Source organism: Accipiter gentilis, chromosome 2, assembly GCF_929443795.1.
Source record: "Accipiter gentilis chromosome 2, bAccGen1.1, whole genome shotgun sequence".
Lineage (NCBI taxonomy): Eukaryota > Metazoa > Chordata > Aves > Accipitriformes > Accipitridae > Astur > Astur gentilis.
The window spans coordinates 12,463,241-12,470,492 of NC_064881.1; positions in this window are offsets into that span (position 1 = coordinate 12,463,241).

Below are 7,252 nucleotides of genomic sequence, written 5' to 3' on the forward strand. Positions count from 1 at the left end.
AAAGTAGGATCACAGGGTCTTAAACCCACAGGTTATTTCATGGATAAGCAGGGCATGTTTCTAAGCTGGCACTTGTTTGCGAAGGGCAAATACGTATGTCATACAGACATAATAAGCTCATGCTGTAAGAGAGAAGTCTGTTTTGCTCTCTCAAGGACTCGCAAGGCAGAAGGCAGAACCCACACAGCTTTCTAACTGATTCAGCAACTTTGATGGATGACAGACTGTCTCATATACATATAGCAGATTATAGAGAGGCCCTCAATAACTCTCATTTTACAGGTTTGGTCATATTTCCTCTTTCACAGAGAGATTTTACAAGCAGTATACACACAGCTCAAGAGTACTCAATTATTTATTGGCTAACTCAAAGGATAAATAGCTGGGACTAACATGCAACTAAGCTAAGCATTAACATGCTCACCATTGTCTTCCAATTCTCTTTTTTTTCTTGCTATTTTCTCTCCTTCAGTTACTAGTGATTACCACCTCAATAATTACACTTTGCCTGTGTTTTTACTTTTCTTATCTTGCATGGCTATAGCTCAAGCACTGTCTTGCAGCTCAAAAACAATCTTCTCGAAGCTCAAGCCATAGATGTGCTGCACCGAACTGGACTGTAGGTTACAGTGAGCTGAATCTGAATCCTTGGGCTGAATTACATCTCCTGTCTGGGTCATTCTTTGAGTAAGTTGGCTTTGGATTCTTCTTGCTTCTGCCAAAGTTATACTGTCCCCTTTTTCTTTTGCACAGTTCTTAAAACCTGTATTTGCCTTTTCTACTTGTACACAGCAGTGTGGCATGATTTAATTACTATATATGAAAGCCATTTGTTATGCTGATGTAAAAGGTATTCAGAGAGAAGAAGAAGAACCATTTAAAATGGTTCATACTTTTGCTTACAAGTCTGACATCAAATGATTGTAAAAATAATTAAGTAATTAATTCTTCCAGCTGACAGTAGCTGGGCCTGAACCGAGCGTAAGTGAAATACTGAACAGAAAAACGGAAAATCCATTCTGTATAGTGTGGTATGGAGGCTGGTGTCTGAATTTAGATTACAAATTTAGGCTCTAAACATCTTATTTACCACAGAAGTATTTACCTGGTATCCTGCTGATAAAGTGATTAGTTGCTGAGTGGCAGAGCCAGCCTGTGTTAATGTGGAAATCAACTGTAATCTATAAGAACAGCATCGTGGTGATAAGCAATAAGCAAAGGTCCTTCCAGTGTGGTTTCTGCATCATGCTGTTCATAAACGGCCAGGTGCTCAGAATGCAATACATCCAGTAATAGCTTCAGGCAAGGCATCCTACAGTGTAACTCCTTACAACACGCTGAGGACACAGTAATGAAAGTACACATTAGTCAATATTCAGTGGGCAGTCAAGGATTAAATATTTCAGCAATTATCATTGAGTCTTGGCAGTCCACCATTTCAGAATGCCAGTATGGTCAAAGTGCTGTGAGGACAAACCAAGAGCGTAGCATATGGCATGCTTTGCCTGTGTAGTGTTCATTTTATTACAGAGGTCTAAAATTTGTTGATTTTATTGCTTCTGTGACACTTGTGTAATTACTACAAGCCAATTTAATAACAGCTTTTTTAGCACCAGTTTGTATAACTTATGAATATATGTACCATGTTATCATTTGGAATTCAAATTCACACATAAAAATAACACCAAAATAAGTACATGAAGGAAGTAAGAAAATTGACAAGATGAATCACACAGCTGAGCACAACAGATTGTCCTAGTGGTAAAAAGTCACCCATTTTTGTGACCAAACTTTTCATTACACTTTGCAAAGAAGCTGCTTAAGAAATCTGCACCTGAGATTTTATTTTTCTCTTGGTCTATGTACAAAATGGTATTTGTGAATACAATACAATCAAGAAGAGGTAGCTACTTCCTGTTAGAGATATTAAAATTCATATTTTACTTCTCTGGTCATCGTGATTAAAAAGAAGCAAGAATTGCACATGCATGTCCAAAGAGGAAGGTGATCAAAGAAATTTACGTTTAATTCAGAAATGTTGAAGCAGAAGACGACTCCTAATAAAAAGGGCAATTCTAAAAGCAAAACACACACACACAGAGTTTCAAAATTCATTTTTTAAAAAGCAAAATTGGTGAAGAAAGGCCATCTATGTATGGACAGTCCTTTTGTTTGTTTTCTAGGCAGCACTGGGACTTTGATTTCCTGCAGTCTGAAAGCCTCATGTGAGATTACACTTCCATTTTCAGCTCAAAAATCAAGAATTCTCACAGACTTCCTGCAGCATCTTCTGAAGTGTACAAAGAAGAAGTCTGACCAGTTACAGGCTTTACATTCTCTTGGATTTGGTGACATTTTAGCAATATTCAGCAAATGCAGAGGCTTCTGCCAGCTCAAAGAAATCTCTTTTCCAGAATACCTAGTATATGTTTTCCTTGGAAGGAGCTATAATAACTAGATGATACTGGACAGTCCCTTTTGTACCAAAAATCTGTTGCCAGAGAACATCTCTTCATACCTAATTCCTAATAAAAACCTACAATAAAGATCAGGAAATATTTTTATTGTTAAATAAACAGAGATGTTTTAAAAGAAGTTGTAGTCACTTATTACATATTGCTTCACATTTTAAATAGAGGTGATTTGAAAGAACATTTCCAATGTTGTTCTTCAGAAAATGCAGGTTCTGAAAGACAAGAGTATTGTCTTGGGAATTTGAAAGAATTTTAGAAGAAATCTTCCTTGTCTCCTAGATTCCAGCAAACCTTTTTTTTTTTTCTTTTTTTTTTTTTTTTTTTTTTCTTTACGCACTGCTAGACAAGCTTTTCATTAATCTGGGCTGCTAGAGAGTTCAGAAGTATATTTGACTTTGGTCTTTGGTCTTGATTTGATTTTGGTCTATTTGACTTTTTGAAATGACCACGGACTTCCCTTTTGGCAAAAGACTGTACTTTTTAAATGTTTGTCCCCAGATCAGGAGAAAAAAAAAACAACAAAAAAAACCCCACAACATTTAAAACAAATGGTAAAAATGAAAGCCTGTTTTCTGACCAGGTGTGGTTTAAAGTAAGTAGCAAAATACATATGTCAGTATAAACCTGCAGTAACATTCATTTGGAAATTTCAAGTCAAAATTAACTTTAAAAGCATTCTACTAGCAAAACCAAAGGGATGTTCTGAAGCAGCTTCTCATAGCAGCAGGATACAGCCTAGTGCACTGTAAGCTAGCTGTTTGTTTTTAGCTTCTGAACACCAGTTCAAAGCTGCACAGTTCTCCCGCAAGTGTTTTTCCAAAATGAGTGAGGCCAAAAGTAGCCTGGGAAGGAGCCCAGGACTGCTAACAGAGATGACAACTAAGAATGTCATTAATAAATAGCAGGATTTACTGTGCTAAGGAGCAGGAATGAAGACATGTTAGAGGAAAAAAAGAAAGCAAGAGGTAGTAGAAGAACATGGCTAAGGCTTTGACAGGTAAAAGGAGCTGGGGTAAATGAATCCTACTGGGAACAGATAAGCAGCAGAAACTATAATAATTTCCCTGCAGTCACTATCATAACACCTGATATTATGCTGCTATCAGCAAAGATCTTTGAAAGCCCTTAGCAAAACACCTCCTGCTTGTAGAGACTCACGAGCTACCTGTGCTGCGGTACGAACAACCCTAATCCCACTGACAACAGCAAGGGAGTTGAGTGAACTCCACAGTGAAAAATCACTTACTAAGATTTTTCTTTAAGTGCTGAAAGTGAAGCACCTGTATGCACAGAACCGCTTTGAAAGGAAAAATAAATTCAAGAACTGCTGCGCTGTGCATCTGATGTCTGGCTTTATGTCTCTCTTACTCTGGCCTGAATACTACAGGACTTCTTGCAAAATTCATTGAAATGCCATAAGGATGGTGTTTCCAGGATAGTCTGCTCATGTCTGATTTATTTTCATGTTAAAAATCAGTTTGGTAGTCTAATCTCCCATCACTTACATACGAATCCCTAAAGATTAGCAGGATGTCACTTGCAGGCTTTTATATCAGCTATTGCACAGCCAACATTTCCCAGATTCATAAAGATGTCACTTGCTTTATCTGATACCATAGATTCAAATTATACCTTGCCCAGAGCATCCCACGGTACTTGCACATTGTGTGAAAGATCCCGCTTTCATCTCAGACTTTTCCTCTCCTTTAAAGTCCCTTGTTTACGCCTTTGAAGCCATCTGTGGTGTGCCCAAGTGCCACGGCTCCTCTTTTTTCCACCCTCTGCCCCAACTGCTTCCTTTCTGCTCAGCCTACAGAAAATCCCCCCGCGCCCGTCACTGTGTCAGAGCCCTCTCGTACCCTCAAACCCAGCCTCCGAAGGGCGGGAGAGGCCAAGAGGCCAGCTCTCAGTCCGGAAAAGCTGGTCCCCCTTCAAGGCTGGTATTACCCCGCGCAGAGGGTGTTTCTGCCCAGATCCTTCCAGCCTCCACTCTGGCCTCTTCCACCATCAGCCCCAAAGCTCAGGGGAACAGCTTCACGTGAAGCACCCCCGGGGAGCCCGCCGGGACCTCCCTGCCCAGCCGGTCTCCCTGGTCATGGCCTGATTTCTGGTCCAGCACAGCCACCTCTCTCCTGGCCCTGGGTTTCACGCTTCCGACCTTACTCTCGCTGGAGTAGACCTGCAGACTGACATCTAATGCCACCCGAGCGACATGCTGAATGGGTGCCATCAGCAGCTTAGTGTGGTCAGAAAGGGCTCTAAAGGAGAGGCGGGAGGGAGCAAGGTCTGGGCAGCTGGCTGTGCCCATCTTCTTATCCAGCTCTGGTTCATCATGGTCCCTCCCGCTGTCCTAACTGTTCTTCCTCATCAGCACTACCTTATTGCACTTCTATCCGGCTCCTTCAGCTCGTGCTCCTCAGCCAGGGGGCTGAAGAAGTGGCAAGGGGGGGCACTGAGCTACCTAGACCATCCTTCTAATGGTCCTGCAGAAACGCACCCTTTTTTGAAATGAAGATTACACTGGACTAAAAGCCACTGTATGGGTCATCAGCGTGTATTCCCGCGCAGTTCTTCTCCAGAACCTATGGTGCCATCAAAAGTCCCCAACACTCAACGCTACTGGATTCACATTCGAAGTGTGAACTGAACGACACCCTGAGCCCCAGCCAGCCTTCCTTCCCCAAACACGACGCCTGCTCTGAAGACTCCAAACAATTTCCGTGGCAGTTCACTGCTCCCAGGGGAAATGTCAGGTGGGTGGAAAGCTCAGACCGTTTGCTCTAACAGACAGCGGCTGCGATCGAACCATTGCCACAGCATCTTCCACGAGGCAGGCTGGGCTGAAACGCCTGGCTCTGGTAGCACGCTGGTCCTCCTGCAAGACCCACCTTCCCAGAACGCCTGCGGCTGAGCCAAGTGAGAGGACCGGTTTCTGACGTCTCATGTAGTTTTATGGCTACATTACCAGTTTTTTTGCTGCGCCTAGCATTGGATAAAGTGAAACCAATAGCCAATTTTAACAAAATTCATTGCGAAACGATGAAAAGAAGTGCAGCACTCATGATGCACTTCCTTTTGCTTTCACTGGGCATGCGGACTCTGCTCAAAGAAACACATTTTCTGTTTGCATCAGCTCTGGTGTTCCAAGCTATGAAAAGCAGCCTGCCGGGGCGGAGGGGGAGGTCAGTACTGACTTGGTATGTTAGTTACCCGATGAAACATCACTTCATTCAGTTAAAGAGCCTCTCATATTAGGACAAATATTGTCTCCTGTTCTTAACTAAACTCCTCAACCACTATTTTGTTTCCTTCGTGGCCACACGCTGAAACCACAGTGCAGCCAGCTGATTTCCTTTCATTTTCAGTGCCCTGATGGGGAGTGCTTCTGATCATCCAAAAGTGTACCATCCACACGTCCTTTTATTTTCCACAATCACCTTGCCTAAATACGGAAAGAATAAGCAAAAGAAAGGGACTTTTATTTTTCAACTGAGTTGTTTAAGATGTTGTTCACAAATTAATCTAAAAGTAGGAGGTCTGTAGTTTCTTGCTTAGTTTCATAATTCTGTATTTAGTATCACTGTCCTGGTTTTGGCTGGGATAGAGTTAATTTCTTTCTGGTAGCTGATATAGTGTTATATTTTGGATTCAGTATGAGAAGAAAGTTGATAACACACTGACGTTTTCAGTTGTTGCTAAGTAGTGTTTATACTAAGTCAAGGACTTTTCAGCTTCTCAAGCCCAGCCAACAGGAAGGCTGGAGGGGCACAAGAATTTGGGAGGGGACACAGCCAGGGCAGCTGACCCAAAGTGGCCAAAGGGGTATTCCATACCATGGGATGTCATGCCCAGTATATAAACCGGGGGGAGCTGTCGGGGGGGGGGCTCACTGCTTGGGGACTAATACTCAAATTCTTTTTTTATTATTAGTATCAAATTATTATTACTATTATTATTGTTGTCGTCGTTGTTGTTATTTCCTTCCTTTTTGTCCTATTAAACTGTTTTTTTCTCAACCCACGAGCTTTTTTTGGGGTTTTTTTTTGCTGATTCTCTCCCCCATCCCACTGGGTCAGGGGGAAGTGAGTGAGAGGCTGCGTGGTGCTTAGTTGCTGGCTGGGGTTAAACCATGACAATCACCTACTCATAAACTCTCCTGATCACCCAAGGAATGGCTTGAAATGACTCTGAAAATTACTCTCATGCTTTCTTAGTTCCTTTAAAAGCTGTTTTTACATCATACATCTCTACAGGAATAAGTTGTTCTATTATTTAAACATAATTTATCATTCTGTGTTCTACTCTTGAGGTTCCAGAATAATTAAATACTGCAGCTTAAACAGAGTACCCCTTCTCCTCTTTCCTAAAAAAATCCCCATAATATTTTTTCTTGTGCTTCCCTTTTCTCTAGTCTGACAAAAACTGTAATGTCTGTTTCTCTCTTTTATATATCTGTATCTCCACACATATTTGATATCTATATCCACTGGTGTCTTATTCCTCCTGGGTGGTATATCATTCTGTTTTGTGCTTGTATTTTCTCTGTCTTGTAAACGTGCTTTGACCTCTCTTCTGAGTTTCTGTGTGCTTGTCAGGTTTGGTTTTATTTTGTATTTTGCTTTACTGCAGTGTTTGGAGTTTTTCTGCTTTAACTTAATTCATTATGTATTTTGCTTTCTAAACATCCTGAGAAATGTGCCTGTCCATGGAACAGGCAGCCCAGAGGAAAGGAGAACAGGCTCCTACATCCTACACCACCCCGGCAGGCAGGCAGGGTG